The sequence below is a fragment of the Kogia breviceps genome, chromosome 12 (genome assembly GCF_026419965.1).
Source record: "Kogia breviceps isolate mKogBre1 chromosome 12, mKogBre1 haplotype 1, whole genome shotgun sequence".
NCBI lineage: Eukaryota > Metazoa > Chordata > Mammalia > Artiodactyla > Physeteridae > Kogia > Kogia breviceps.
In genome coordinates this window covers 92,892,125-92,908,016 of record NC_081321.1, presented here as the reverse complement: position 1 = coordinate 92,908,016, position 15,892 = coordinate 92,892,125, and the positions used below count along the sequence as shown (strand labels likewise).

Here is a 15,892-nt window from a genome sequence, read left to right as displayed (position 1 = left end):
CCTTGAGGAGTCCACTTGGTCTCTCTGGCCTGTTTGCTCATTTTATATATGAGAAAAGGGATACCTACCTCGCGGGTTGTAGGTGAAATGATGCAGAGTTTGTAAAGGGCACAGCGTGGAGAAAGGAATGACTCAGTGAACAGCGACGGTAAGTAGTGTGTGCTGTGTCATTGCATGCCAGGGCATGTAAGAGTGCGCGTGTGCCGTACACCCTTCTACGCTCGTCTGTGCCTAAGGCCATATGTGGGGTGTATGGATGTGTTTGTGCCTGTGTCACAGCTGTGTGTGTGTGATGAGCACGCGTGTGAATATCTGTGTGCTGTAAGGTGCTGGTTTGCTGGGGATGATTCTTCCTTTTATCTGTCTTCAGGGCCTGGGTTGGCGTGGCCAGAGAATCAAGGAAGGCTCAATGGAGCTAAGGGATTCAGCCTCTGGTATCAGATAAAAGGGCACTTTGACAGCCCAGGTAGGAGCTGAGGAAAGGTAAATGCTCTTAGAATTTCATGTCCCAAAGAGGTTGCATGACTGAATGAAAGCGATCATGGTGAAATTTCCGGCCTGATGGTACCTGTGGGGAGGACCAGAAAGGGAAGTTGTCTGCCCGCCCCCTACCCCCGCCAGCATCATGCTCAGAGATGCTGGGGAATTGGCGTCACAGTGGGGGTCAGGGCTGAGGGGAGGAGGGAGGGAGGAAAAAGGGGCTCTGACCCAGGCAGCCGGGACTGGGGGCTCCTCTGGAGCACGTCCTCCAGCCCTCGAAGGACCTTGTCCCTGCCGCAACTCTGTCTGGGCTGATGGAACCGCCGAGCACTGGAGCCTTAGCACCTTCTTTTCCGAGGAGGAGCCCGACCCAGAGGGAGGCCGCTCTGCGCTTGTTAGGTGCAGGGCTTCCTGTCTTTCTGGGTTGACCTAATGCTGGGTTGGTGGGATGCGAGCCGAGTGCGGCGGCCCCTGGGCCCACAGCCCGGTGGGGATGGGCTAGCGTGTTGTACTGCCGCTGTCCTCTCCACCCTGTACGCGGAAGGCTGCTGGCTGGACCGCTTTTAGAAGCAGAAGCAGATTTGCAGGTTGCTCCCAGATCCTGAGGGTCGGGCGGAGCGAATAGGACTCGAGCCATCTGCTGCCTCCATTGTCCCAGAATAGCTGCTGTAGGGCGGGGAGCGGAGTCAGCAAGGATCAGAATTGGGATGGAGGAAGGAGGGAGGCTGAGTTTAACCCTCTGTGGGTCCGCATGGGAGGGTGGGAAGCTGCCTGTAGGCTGTGCTAAGGTGACCCGTGTGGGCCCCACAGGCAGGGACTGGGAGCAAGGTTGGACCACCTTGTCTCGGCTTTGCTTGTGCACCTTGGGCAAAGTATCATTCCCATTTTACCGGTTAGGAAACTGAGGCACAGGGAGAAGCCCCTTGGTCCAGGTCACAGGGCTTTCAGGTGCCAGGGCCAAGGTTTGAGACGCCACAGTGGTCCTCACAGCGTGGGGTGGCCCTGAAGGGTCAGAGGGGCTCCTCAGGCTGGGGCTCTATCCTCCTTTCCCCCTCTGCCTCTATGCCCTGGGACAGGTGACTTCACTACTATTCACTGGCCTCACCTGTGAAATAGGCACAATGACCTCTACATAGTGTGCAGGGGCGGTTTTGAGATGCTGGACAGAAAACTCCGGTGGCGGGTAGTTACTCAATAACCACTGTCTCCCGGCCCTCCCCAAGCTCAGTGTCCTTGGCTGGAAAAGGGGGTGGAAGGGGCTCTGGACTGGCCATCACCTCCACTCCGCCATCTGGTCTGGGTCATGGTCAATCTCCCCTGTGTTACCATAGCAGCCTCCTCGCTGGCCTCCCCTCAGGCCCCCTCGCCCTTGCCCACTGGTGCTGAGCACACTCGCCTCCTCGTTACTGCTGATGGGTGCACAGCTTCTCTGCCTGCCCCAGCTCTCCCTCTCCCTGGAATGCATGACTGGATCGCTCTTGTCAAGCTCCGATGTCCTTTCCTAGGGAGGCTCTCCTTGACCACCCACCACAAAGTGGCTGCCTGACCACCGTCACCTTGCTCTGGGGTAGCTCTTTACGTGGCTCTAAACGTCTCTTGTGGCGTACCTGCTTGCTCATGTATTTGTTGTTCGCCCGCATCTGACTGTTGGCTCTGTGATCCCAGGGATTGTGGTGGTTTTTCTCACTCGTGCTCACTGCCTGGTGCATAGTAGATGCTCAACAAATATTTGTGGGATGAGTTGAAAAATGAGTGAATGAGTTTCTCAGAGCTATTCCAGCTTTGTCAGTTTTAAGATTTTACGAAAGGTGCTAAAACCCCTTGGGGACCAGGTGATGGGGAAGCTTTATAATGGAAGGATCAGGCTGGTAACACTGATTATTTTTAGTATCACATACAAAAGGAATATCTGACCTTACTTGCTCCCGATATGGTGCACTAGGAAGGACACAGCTTCACCCGGGAAGTCTGCTTGCCAAAATAATTGACTCTACACAGATCAGCCCTCTGGGTCTAAATATCAGTTTCCAGGAAATGGGCAGGGGGTGGGCAGTGGAACATGTAAAATGACACCAGGAGGGCTCAATCCACCCAATCAACAATGAGGACAATTCTACAGGACAAAGAGCCTGGTTTCTTCAACGAGTAAAATGACATAAAAAAGGGAAGGAGGGGGCTTCCCTGGTGGCGCAGTGGTTGCGAGTCCGCCTGCCGATGCAGGGGACGCGGGTTCGTGTCCCGGTCCGGAAGGATCCCACGTGCCGCGGAGCGGATAGGCCCGTGAGCCATGGCCGCTGAGCCTGCGCATCCAGTGCATGGACCTTGTTTAGACCCTGGTTCATAAAAATGGACCCTAAAAAGACATTTTTTTAAAGATTAATTTGTTCTTTTATTTGCCAGTATAACAACAGTAGCTTGAAAACTTTTTTAATCTAAAAAGTACATTTTACATCACAATCCAACAAACACACACATATATGATATGTATACATATATACAAGTGAAACAAAATTTTGCCAAAAACGTCCACCCTCAGTGTTTTAATTCTTTTTAAGACTTTTTCTGCTGTGGCCTCTCCCGTTGTGGAGCACAGGCCCCGGACGCGCAGGCTCAACGGCCGTGGCTCACGGGCCCAGCCGCTCCGTGGCACGTGGGATCTTCCCGGACCGGGGCACGAACCCGCGTCCTCTGCATCGGCAGGCGGACTCTCAACCACTGCACCACCAGGGGAGCCCAAGACTTTTTTTTTTAAACCAAGGCTGAACTGCACGGACACATCATAATCACCAAAGTTCCTAGTTCATCTTAGGGTTCACTTTATGAAGTGAATAGTGTTGCACGTTCTATGGGTTTGGACAAAAGTATGATGACATAAAATCATCATAATGTCATACAAAGTATTTTCACCGGTCATGAAAACTTCTGTATTCTATGTATTCATCTTCCTCTCCCCTCAAACTCCTGGCAACCATTGATCTTTTTATTGTCTCCATTGTTTTGCCTTTTCCAGAATGGCATATAGTTGGAATCTGTTTTTTGTTTTTCTTTGGAGAGAGGGGTTCAAAGCCTATATGCCTATAAGACCACTCATGGCCCACCCACGTGTGGACAGGACAGGCTCCAGGTGGCAAACTCGCCCACCAAACATTGTAGCTTTCCTTCCAGTACTGAGCCCTGCCCCACTGGTCCTACCCAGCAGCCACGTGGAGGTACAGGGGGATACGTGTTGGGTATTTGTTCATAGGAAGGCCACAAGGTTTGTGCCCCTTGTCACAATGAACCCAGATTCCTGTCGGGTGTTAACAAGACATCTTTGATAAAAATGAGGAAATTTGAATGTGGACGTTGCATTAGATGGTATTAAGAAGTTGTTAATTTTATCAGGTGTGATAATGAGGTTACTTTTTCAGAAATGTTCTAATATGTGAGAGATGCATTCTGAATATGTTCTGAAATGATATATTGTCTGGACTTTTCTTTAAAGAGATGCTTGGGGGAAGGAATTAAATAAGGATGTTAAAATGGGGATGGTTGTTGAAGCGGGGTGATGGGCACATGGGGGTTCATTATTCCTATGCCCTATATTTTGGTGTGTGTTTGAAATTTTCCATAAAAAACAGTAAAATTAAATAAATAAGAGGCCCTGTGGATATTCCATTTTGCTAGCTATGGCCCTCCCCCTTTGCTTTTCCCCTTTCTCTCTCCCCTGTCCCCTCCTCCATGCCCCACATCCAGGCCCAGAGAACATCTGTTCTCATCAGACACTGCTGTCCTGAGTCTGCTGCCTGTTCTCCCCAAACACCCAGAGAAAGGAGAGGCAGACCTTGACCGGAAGCTGGCCCCTGCCTGATTTGCATTTTGCCTGTTTCCTGGTTTCCTTGAGGCCCATGTCGACTTCTTTCGGTTCTGAGCACTTGTCCCAACTGCTTCGTAAGCCAGCAGCACTTCCCTTGGGCACGGTCACTGGGCAGATTCCTCCGCCCACTTATCACTGCCCCTACTCATCCATCCAATAAGCATTTACTGTTCACCTCGTCCGGTGGGGGCATGGGGAGGTCCCGGTGTTAGAGGCCACACGGGGGAGTCAAGTGTAAGCCCCACCCTCAGTAGGGAGCTCGAATCCCAGTTGGGACAATATTGAAAACATGGTGTATCATGTAATCGATGATGAAATGTGACCATGGGACAGAAGAAGGGAGGACTAAATTCTAGGGGGGTGTAAGGGGCAGGAGGAATCAGGAAGATCTGGGTCTTGAGCCATGAGGAGGTGCGAAGGAAGAGAATATGCATCACGTATTGTCTTGCAGATGGGTCTAGGGAGACCCCAAGGAAAGATAAATGTTAGTTAGGGTTCTGACGACAGTTTTCACGTGCCTACTTATCTCACCTTGCAGGACAGAGATGAAGTATCTACCTGGCACCGTGTCCACATAAACAGAACAAGTTCTCTCCCTCCTTCCCTCCCTACATCTCCTCCTGAATGACTTTGTAAATTCCCCCCAGAGCAGAGACCCTGCTCGGTACAGCTCTGTGCCTTATGGGATCTGGCACAGTGCTGGGCACGTAGCAGGCACTTCACGAAGACCAATGCCTGTTTAGGTGGGGGAGTCAACCTCAGGCTAGTACCAACCTGGATGTATTAGAATCACAGGTAAAAGCAGATTCCAAGGCCCCATCTTAGATCCTCAGAATGCAAGTCTCCGAAGAAGGGGCCAGGGAATCTGCATTTTTACCTGGTTTCCCAAGAGGATGTAAGTGGCTGCTGGGTTAGAGGACAAGGATTTGAGGTGCGTTCAGCACCATGGACAGAACCCCACTCTGCTGCCTTTATCGACTCTCCTTCCTGGGACTAGCTGGGGTGAGGGCGTTCTCTGTATGTATGTGGCGGGAGTTAATGGTCTAACGCTGATGGGGGCCGGCAGACATCTGTGGCCTTGGCCCCCAAGCGACACAGCCCTTGTCTTTGCTTCAGGAGCACGTTTCGGGGTGGACACTGGTCCTGCTGTGGGAGACAGCTCCGACTGCACAGGGAGAGGCCGGATAATAAATAGTCCCTCTGTTTCTTTTGTGAGTTGTAAGCGACCCTCATACAGCGCCAGCAGCAAAGCATGAAGCCTGAGCCAGTGTGAACAAATTAATCCCCCAACCGTGGTTTGAGCACCTACTGTGTTCAAGGGCTGTGCTGGTAGCCAGGGGCCAGAGGGATGAGTGAGATACAGCTGCCACCCCAAGGAACCAGCAGCTTGTCAAATGTGGTTCATTGATTGTTAGAAAGCAGAGCGGCCTCGCAGATAACCAGACCCGGAGTCAGTGAGTGTGCTTACTGGAGAGGCTGTCAGGGGAGTGGAGAGAACAGCCACGTGGCAGAAGAGGCTTCCTGGATTTGAGACCTGGCCCTGGCACCGACTAGCTGTGTGGCCTTGTGCCTGCTGTTTAGCTTTCAGAGCCTCAGTTTCCTAATCTGAGAAATGGGAGTGACTACGTCCTTCCATCTCCCAGGGCATTTATAAGGAACATGCCTACTCAGCCCAGTTCCAGCGGTGCAGCCCCAGCACCATTCATTCACTCATAGATCTCACATTTATGCCAGGCAGGGCGACAGTCACTGTGAACAAGGGGCATGAGAATTGGCACACAGCGGGAGTAAACTGGGGGGGGGGGGTAGGGCGATACTTCTGGCCTCCAGTGAGACTACATTTCCAGCCTCCCTTGCAGTGAGAGGGTGACCACGTGACTGAGTTCTGGCTGACGGATGTGCCCCATTTGCAGGCCTGGCCCATAAAATCCGCCCCCCACGAGATGATCTCTCTCTGTCCTCATCACTGGCTGGATGGGGAGGACTTGGCGTTATAGGAGCCTGGAGATGGGAGGAGCCCAGGTCCTAGAAGCTCTCCGTGGAAGTCTGTCCATCAGACAGATGCACTGAAGTGTTAGGAGAACCAGAAACAAACTGGTGTTGAGTTGAGCCCTTGGGTTTTGGGATGTTTGTTACAGCACTTAGCCTACCCTGACTAATAATACAGGGAGATACAGCAAACAGATAAACAAATAAGCAGCAGTTCTAGAAACTGATGGAGTGAGGAGAGCCACACACAGGAAGGAGACAGTGGGGGAATGTTTGGAGGATACATTATGGATTTATTTTTAAGTTCTTCTAAGCTTAAAAAATAAACCTTTAGCCCCTCAACGGTCCAGGTCTGAAATTCTCTAGCTTTGGCTATGTAACTTCCTTCTCAAGCCTCCTGAAACCCCATCTTGTGTGATATATGTCACTCTTAACTCCACCTTCTGGATTTTATATCAAGGACCTGCTGACCAAGTTTTGTCTTTAATCTGGCCCTGCTGGGTCAGAAACCTGTCCCTTCATGCTACATAGCTCCAGTGACCTTTCTCTCTCCCGTAACCTGGCCTTCTGGGAAAAGAGTCTCCAGATGGACCTGTCTTCTCATCTCTCCAGCCCATTGAGCCTCCCCCCACCCCAGCTTTGTTCAGTATTTGGGTGAAAGTATATTTGCACCTTTAATGACTTTGCAGAGGCAGGATACAGACCATGAGAGTGAAAACATCCAATTTACCAGTTGGTTTGCAAGAGATATTTATGTAGTCCAAATCTGTTTTATTTGTATCTGATTCTTTTTAAATTAAATTGAAATAAATTCTAATACATAAGTAATATGTTTACCATTCCGTTTCCCATCACTGCACAACAAACTACCCCAAAACTTAGTGACTTAGAACAGTGACACCACTTGTTTTGCTCACGAATCTGAGATTTGGGAAGGGTTTTGTGGGAAAGCTTGTCTCTGCTGCACTTGGTGTCAGCTGGGGTGGCTCCGGCTGGGGGCTACGATTATCTGAAGGCTCTTCCACGTGTCTGACACCTGGCTGGGGAAGACTCAGATTGCTGCCCTCGTTCTATGAGGCCTTTCTGGTACGACATTGCAGGGTAGATGGACTTCTTACATGCTGGCTCAGGGTTCCAGGTATAAGCTGAGTTGCCTCTTATGACCCAGCTTAGGAAGTCCAGCAGCATCAACCAAGGCCAGCCCATATTCAAAGAGAGGGGATTTAGACTCCCCACCCTTGCCTTTAAGAAATTACATTATTAATTTTAAAAATTGTGTTAAAATATAATATATATAAAACATAAAATTTGCCATTTTAACCACTTTAAGTGTACTTCAGTGGCATTAATTGTATTCACAATGTTGTGCAGTCACCACCAAAACTTCTTCGTAATGTTTCATCCGTGTTGTAACATGTATCAGAACTCCGTTCCTTTTCATGGCTGCATACTATTCCACTGTCTGTATATGTCACATTTTGTTTATCCATCCGTCCGTGGACACTTGGGTTGCTTCCATCTTTTGACTATTGTGAGTAATGCTGCTATGATCACCGGTGTACAAATATCTGTTTGCATTCCTGCTTTCAATTCTTTGGGGAATATACCCAGGAGTGCAGTTGCTGGATCACATAGTAATTCTGTGTACATTTTTTTTGAGGAACTGACATACTGTTTTCCACAGCAGCTGCACCATTTTACATTCCCACCAGCAATGCACGAGGGTTCGAATTTTTCCACATCCTCACCAGCACTTGTTTTCTGTTTTTTAAAAAAACAATAGTCATCCTAATGCATGTGAAGTCTCATCAATGGGTGGGAGCCATCTCATTGTGGTTTTGATTTACATTTCCCTGATGGTTAGTGATTTTGAGCATCTTTTCATGTGCTTATTAGCCATTTGTATGTCTTCTTTGGAGAAATGTCTTTTCAAGTCCTTTGCCCGGTTTTAAATTGGGTTGTTTTTTGTTGTAGATGAGCCCTCATTCTTTTCTGCAGCCATGTAGCATTTCAAAGAAGAGTTACACAGTCCGTTTACTAACCAGTCCTCTACTGATGGCTGTTCAGCTTGTTTCCAATCATATGCTGTTCAAGCAATGCAACAATGAATTTTCTTGTACACATGTTGTTATGCTCATGTGTGAGTATATTGAAAGATAAATTCCTAGCAGTAGGATCGGTGAATTAAAGAGAAGCTGCATTTATCATTTAGGTAGATACTGTCCAATTGCCCTTGAGAGAGGATGTACCAATTTATATTCCCTGTAGCTATATAAGAGAGCAAGGTGAAGCTTTAAAACTAACACATATGTTTTCAGCATTGTGCCAAAGATTTCTTCTTCCTTGGGGATGCTAGTCTGACATTTCCTAATACCGATTAAAACATTGGCCTAACACTGCCCTCTGTTAAGGGATTTGCAACTCAATTGCATTTGTTCATAAAATGGAATTAATATCGAATAACTTGCCATCAACAGAACTGATTTTTGACCCTGTGCTATGACAAATCTATTCATGTTTTATGTTTTAAAAATCTATTCAAAATTTTAAAAGCTGCTCCTTAATGCTATTAAAATGATATAAAAAATCAGACTCAGTCTCAATAGGTATGGCAATCTTTCCAAACAGGATACAATTTATCTTTATCAATATTTTCCCAGAGGTATAACCATGAAAATTCATGATGGGAAATTCTTTTCTGTTATCAGTGGTATCTAACAAGATAATGGAACAACTCACACATCAAATATTAACTCAACCTGCGCTTTTTAGATGACGTGTGGATTTAGAAGCAAACAGCATCCCTTTCCAAAGTCAACGCCAAACACCTCACTCCTCCAACTTCTAATTAAGAAAGTAACTGAAAGTTGTTGTGATCAAACGGGATCCAATTAAAATAGATAAACAGATTGTAGCCACATTAACTACATTATATTAATATATGTTCATAATTAACTAGACACAGTTTTCAAGAAGAAGGGGATTTTTTTGTAAATCAACTCAGGACAGCAAATTCTATATCCTCTGTATGGCAACTAATGTAATATTTATATTAACTGATAATAAAGACATATGCCAAATAAAACATGATGTACAGGGTGAATAAATGAGAAATACTTAATTAGTATGTTAAAACCATAGTAAACACACATTAACTTTGTACTGTGTGTCAATGTAGAAGCTAGTTTACATGAAGAATAACTCACTTCTCTTTCCTTGCATCATAACTTCAAGTTCATCCAGGCCAATCTCTTACCCAGCAAAGGAGTCCCAGGTCGCCCAAACACAGCTTGCTTCCTCCAGTGATGAGTTTTACTATCTCAAATGGTAGTGAAGCCTTGCTGCTCCTTATAAGTCACCTAAATTGGGTGATTTGTGTCTTTCCCCTCCTCTGGGAGCTATCCAGGACACACTGGCTTCTTCCTCAGCCACCGGAGATTCAAAGACACATACCTGCCCAGAGATATTTTTTTAAAAAAGTTCCCCCGGTGATTTGTTTACAGCAAAGTTTGGGACTGTCTACCTTCTGCTCTGCAAAGAGCATCATAATTTGCTGGTCATCTCCTCATTCATTTATTAGCATTAATTGAACACTTTCTATGCTAGGTCCTGAGAATACCCATATGTCACTTACTTAATAGTTTTTTTTTTGTACCTAAAGACATTTGTTTTAAACAGAAAGTTTATATAATGGATATGATGGGCCAGATGTATTATATCTAACATACATCAAAATAAGTACATAATTCTTAAAATAAACAAGAATTACTATCTAAAAAGTACACTACTATCTAAAAGGTATCTTGTATATTACTAGCGATATTTACACCACCTTTTAGGAAACAATGAATTCATTTCCGCATTTGTTCACTCATTCTTTCATTCATCCATCCCACATTTCCTGAGCTCCTCTGATGGGTCATGCTTGATACTGGGCATCCTCCCCTGCCTTCTTTCTTGACCATACCTAGCGTCCATCTGCCACCCAGGAGCCTCCCGAGCTCCCTGCGGCTGGAACAGGAATGGAGCCATCCCCAGTATCTTCAGGCCCTGATGTTAGACCTGGGGGTGGAGTCCCAGTGGGTAGTGTAGGCTGTTACCACCAGGGGGCACTCCTGCCTCACTTCTGGCTTCTCCCCCAGGCCAGGGACCGGCAAGGTGGGCCCCGGCTGGAAGGTTAGGATGCCTGGGATGCTGCTGGGGGCAGGGACCAGGCCAAGCTTGGGAAGAGCCTTGTGGGATAAGGAGGCATGGAAATGGGCCCCCTGCACTCAGATTCTAGGAAATTTCCCCTCCTCCCTGTCAGGGGAAAAGAGCACACAGTACATCTTTTTACACAGGAGCACCTGGGAACAGCAGCCATCAATTAAATAATCCTGCCATTTGGTGAAGGGCAAGGCCACCCCATGTGCAGACGCTTCCCACCATGAGCACCAGACAGCGCGCCTGTGGCCGATCCGGAAACTGCCCTGTTCCTCAACCCTTTGCTGATTCTTTCCAGGGAGAGGAGAGGGCTGATGGGGGTCAGTGGGGGCCTTTCCTGGGGTCTGGGGCCGCACTGATCCCCACCTCCAGCTAGGAAGACCAGTCCAGGTGGACCTTCTACAACTGTTCTTCCCCCGAGCCTCAGTTTTCCCTTCTGTAAAATGGGACTGAAATCATTTCTGCCCTGCCTGCCTCTGTTGGGAGCATGGCTGTGAAAACTGCTGCAAACAGCAAAGAAGAGGTTTAAACAGAAACGAGAGAATCTAAAATGGAACTTGGAGCGCCCACCCCCCCACTCCTTCCTGCTTTGGAATTTGTGCCAATTTGTAACCTGTGCGAGTGAGTCTGTGCTTCACTATGCTGGAGCTGGCAGTTAGGTGCGGTGGTGGCTCCTGCCTTGCCCTCTGATGATTTTTCTCTAATTGCTCTAATCTATGTTTTCACGCACTCGCTGGAAAATGAGAAGAGCCACCAGCTCCACGGAGGAGGGGAGATGAGGAGTGAGCCCCAGGCAAGGGGGAGGGGAAGGTGTGCTGAGCACCTACTGCCTGCAGCCCTGTTCCTGGGAGGGCTGCGTTAAAGGAGGACATGTGGGAGGGTGGATATTCCTGGGGGGCCTGCAAATCTGGGAAAGGGGATGGATGAGGATAGGGAATCCTGATTGGGTTTGACTCCTGGGGAGAAGACTATGGGGGCAGAGCTAGCTAGGGGTAGGAGTGGGGGCACAGGGCAGAGAGACCCCAGGGTAGCAGGTCTGTTGGTGAGTGTTTTTCAGGGTGCGTGTCCACCTTGTTTCTGGGAGTGCGTGGCTTTCTCTGAGACAGGACGATTCCCTGTGGTCTTTCTGGATTTGTCTTGCCTTTGGGAGGACAGTTCAGTGTGCATCTGTGTCTGGTGTTTTGTCTCTGCCTGTGTGTCTGTGCGTGTGTGTGTGTGTGTGTGTGTGTGTGTGTGTGTGTGTGTGACAGAGAGAGAGGTTGTCTGTTACCACCGGTAGCTGCTGGCTCTGTGGGATTCAGCTTCCAGCCCTGCAGGGTTTCCTTTCTGAACCTCTGGGAACCTCACCTTGGGACAGAGGTGGCTGGTGCAGCCTGGGGGAGGGGGGTGGTGCTAGTCTAGATAGCAGCTTAAGCCCCTACTGCTGGGGTAAAGCGATTATCCATGTATGTGTACATATGTGTGTGTGTGTGTGCGCGTTCACACACACTTGGGTAGGTAGATGAGACTGAGCTCACAGCCCACCTACCCCAAAGAAGCTCTAAAAATTGTCCCATGGTGTTTCCTTCCCTCCCTTTCCTTGCTATGATTCGTTCCCCTTGGCTGACCTGGATATGTGCATTTACTCCAAGACGCTCTGTTCCTCAATTGCTTCTCTTCCTAGGGGTTCTCTGGCTCTAATGGTGGCATTTCAATCAATGTCAGAGGGGGGCATGGTTTGGGACATAGGGTGCTTCCTGGTGTTGCCTTAGTAACATGGACAAATTGAGATTCTTGACCCTGTGTTTGACAAATGAACCGTGTATAATCACCACTTAGTTTTACTTGCATAAACTTAAGCAAGAGGGAAAGCTTTGGGTTGCTCTTCCTGGTGCCCGGAGACTCTACACAGGATTAATTATGATCAGAGCAGTGAGTGTGAAGTCTGCAAATGAAATGTTCCAAAGCTGGTGAGTAAATTCAGTTTCCTATGACAGACACACAATAAAGGAAGTTCTTAGCACGAACATGTCAACAGTGGCTGATACTTAATATCTCCTCCTACATACCAGGACTGAGCTCTTCCCAGGTCAGCCCCTAAAACCCTCAAAGCCACCTATGGTGCCCATTTTATAGATGAGGCACGAAGAGGGTAAGGAATTTGCCTTGAGATCACACAGTTCATGGAGCAGGGATTTGAACCCAGGCTGGCTGGTACCCTTGCTCAGTACCCAGCCGCTAGGCCATGAATTGTAGGACAGACCTGTAGGGTGGTCTCAGTGTGAGTTTAATGGTTTCCCCTCTTGCAGGAGACCCACAAACCTTAGTTTCACATGGCAAAGACAGGGGAGGACAAGTTTAAAAGAGACTTTTACCCCACCTGGCTAGTGTTCGTTTTGTTTGTTTGCTCTTTGTGATTTGCAAATACTCTCCAGCTTCTCCTTTATCTCTACATCAGGCATGAGTTTCAGCCCAGTGCTTTGCTTTCTCAACTACGCTTGTCTCGACAGCTCCAGATGCAGTGATCAGTGTGGAGCACCGCTCACCCTGAGTTGTGGGGCGCCCTCCAGGTCAGGCCAAGGCTTTTTAAAAAAAAAAAAAAATTTATTTATTTAATTTATTTATTTTTGGCCGTGTTGGGTCTTCGTTGCTGCACACGGGCTTTCACTAGTTGTGGCGAGCGGGGGCTACTCTTCGTTGCAGTGTGCGGGCTTCTCATTGCGGTGGCTTCCTTTGTTGCGGAGCACGGGCTCTAGGCGCGCAGGCTTCAGTAGATGTGGCACGCGGGCTCAGTAGCTGTGGTGCGCGGGCTTAGTTGCTCCGTGGCATGTGGGATCTTCCCGGACCAGGGATCGAACCCGTGTCCCCTGCACTGGCAGGTGGATTCTCAACCACTGCACCACCAGGGAAGCCCCCAGGCCAAGGCTTATTCACAGTGCCTGGGAGCTGGGATTTGAATGCTGGTCTTTTGGGCATAATGGAAATCTGAGAGGGAGGCTGGGGTGCACTTGGAAAATGAGGGTGCAAGAGGTGGAGGGTGCACAGTAATATCTACCTCACAAGGCTTTTGTGTTTCAGTTTGGGATTGCTTCCCGTTGCTGATAATAGAGACTGGAAACAACAGTGGCTTAAACCAGATTTAGGCTTATCTCTCTCTTACATAAAGGATGTCAGGAGAAAAGCATCCAGGACTGGTGGGGGGCTCCACAGTGTCATCAGGAACCGAGGCTCCGTCTCTCTTTTAGTCCCGCCGACTTTAGCATGTGGGTTTCATCTTTAAGGTCACCTCATGCTCTAAGAAGTTTGCTGGATCTCCAGTATCACATCTAGTATCGAGGTGTGGTGGGCACAGACTGGCTGAATGTGCCTCTCTGTCCCACCTAACAAGCTATGCTCGCTCCCTCATTGGCCTCTCCTAGCTGCAAGGGAGCCTGGGAAATGGAATTTTCTGGCTGGGCCCAAGTGAGTGTTTGTCACTGAGGTAAATGGGAGACAGGATATTATACGTCTTTGCCACAGGGTACAGCAGAGTCCTGTGTGCCCCAAGGGGAAGTCCATCCCTTTTTCCAGGTTCTGTGACTGTTTCAAACCGAACAGCCAGAGAGGGTGAGGGGAAGGAGCCCCAGCAGTGAGTGCCAGTTCCCAGGCCCTCCAGGGGCCTGCTAGTTCGGGGCTTTACTTCCCCTTTATAGTATCCGGTAGTGGTGCCAGCCTTGGAGAGGCAGGTTCTGCTGGACAACCATGGAGGGGTTTGGGGGAGAGAGGGAGGAAGCTTCCAAGCTCGGGGCTCTGTGCCTTGCATCTATGTTCCAGAAGGAATTGTGAAGCATCAGTTATGGCACAGCTTGGCCCTGAGTTGGGAGGTCTAGGTGATTCACCTGGGAGGGCAGGATGGGGTAGCCTGGAGTCTTGAGGATGTGGGTGGCCTGTCTGGGAAGACCCCCTGACCCTCTCCAGCAGGCCCAGCCAGCCCCCCGCAACCCAGACCCAGGGGTCAAGTCTGTGCTCCTCCATTTCTGCTGGGCCCCGACCATCCGAGGGAGCATTTAACTGCTCAAGGCACATTCCTCCATTTCCTCACTGATCCTCTCCACATATTGGTGAGGTTGACAGAGAGTCTCACCCCCATTTTACAGATGTGGAAATTGAGGCTGAGAGAGGCTAAACCATGGGTTCAAAGTCACACCATGGTCAAGCTGGGCTGGGTCCCAGGTTCTTTGATTCCGAAGTGGGTGAGGGATGGTCTGAGTACATGTTCCAAATGTACTGTCTTTTCATTTCTTTTTTATTTTATTATTTATGTATTTATTTTGGCTGTCCCAACCAGGGATTGAACCCGGGCCCCCGGCAGTGAAAGCACTGAGTCCTAACCACTGGACTGCCAGGGGAATTCCCTCATTTCTTTTTTATTTTAACTTAAGAGAAAATTGAGGTATAATTTACATACAGAGAAGGAAAGAAAGTGCCTCGATTCTAAATGTATTGTTTGATGGATTTACATATGTTTATCAAATATTCTCAGCACCCCAGGAGGCTCCTTCATGTTCCCTCCCAGTCACTAACCCCTCCTCCCCCAAGGCAACTACTACCCTGACCTCTATCACTAGAGGTTGGTTTTGCCTGTTCTTACTCTTCATTTAAACAGAGTCATAGAGCATGTTTTCTTTCTTTTGGCTTCTTGGACTTAGCGTAATGCCTGGGAGATTCATCCAGGTGTGGCATGTGTATCAGTAGTTGATTCTTTTTTATTGCTGAGTAATATTCTATTGTGGGAATATACCACCATTTGCTTATTCATTCATTTGTTGATGGCCATTTGGGCTGTTTTCTGTTCAGAGTATAATAAGTAAAGCTGCAGTGAGAATTCATGTTCAAGTCTCTGTGTAGACACATGCTTTCACTTCTCTTGGGTAAATCCCTACAAGTGGGTGATAGAATGGGTGTAACTTTCTAAAAAACTGCCAAACAGTTCTTCAAATAGGTTGAATGATTTAACAGTCCCACTGGCTATGTAGGAGAGTTGATTCTCACTTCCTTCCCATATTTGATATTATCAGTCTTTTTTAAAAAATTAACTAATTTTTTTTGTTTTTTTATTTTTGAATTTTTTTAATTTATTTTTTTATACAGCAGGTTCTTATTAGTCATCAGTTTTATACACATCAGTGTATACATGTCGATCCTAATCGCCTAATTCATCCCCCCCCCCCCCGTTTTCCCCCCTTGGTGTCCATACATTTGTTCTCTACATCTGTGTCTCGGTTATTATCAGTCTTTCTACTTTTAACTATTTGTGTGAGTGTGAATGGTAGCTTACTGTGGTTTCAATTTGCATATCTCTGATAGTTGCTAATGTGGAGTATCTTTTCATGTGCATATTGGCCA

General features: G+C 48.0%; 1 protein-coding gene and 1 pseudogene across 1 annotated transcript in view; one reads left to right on the top strand and one right to left on the bottom strand.

The window, feature by feature from the left end:
- MFNG (MFNG O-fucosylpeptide 3-beta-N-acetylglucosaminyltransferase) overlaps positions 1-15,892 on the top strand; it is a 48,475-nt gene that overhangs the window by 15,009 nt on the left and 17,574 nt on the right. The gene's annotated exons all lie outside the window — the stretch shown is intronic.
- On the bottom strand, positions 3,702-3,794 carry LOC131767536 (small nucleolar RNA SNORA11; annotated as a pseudogene).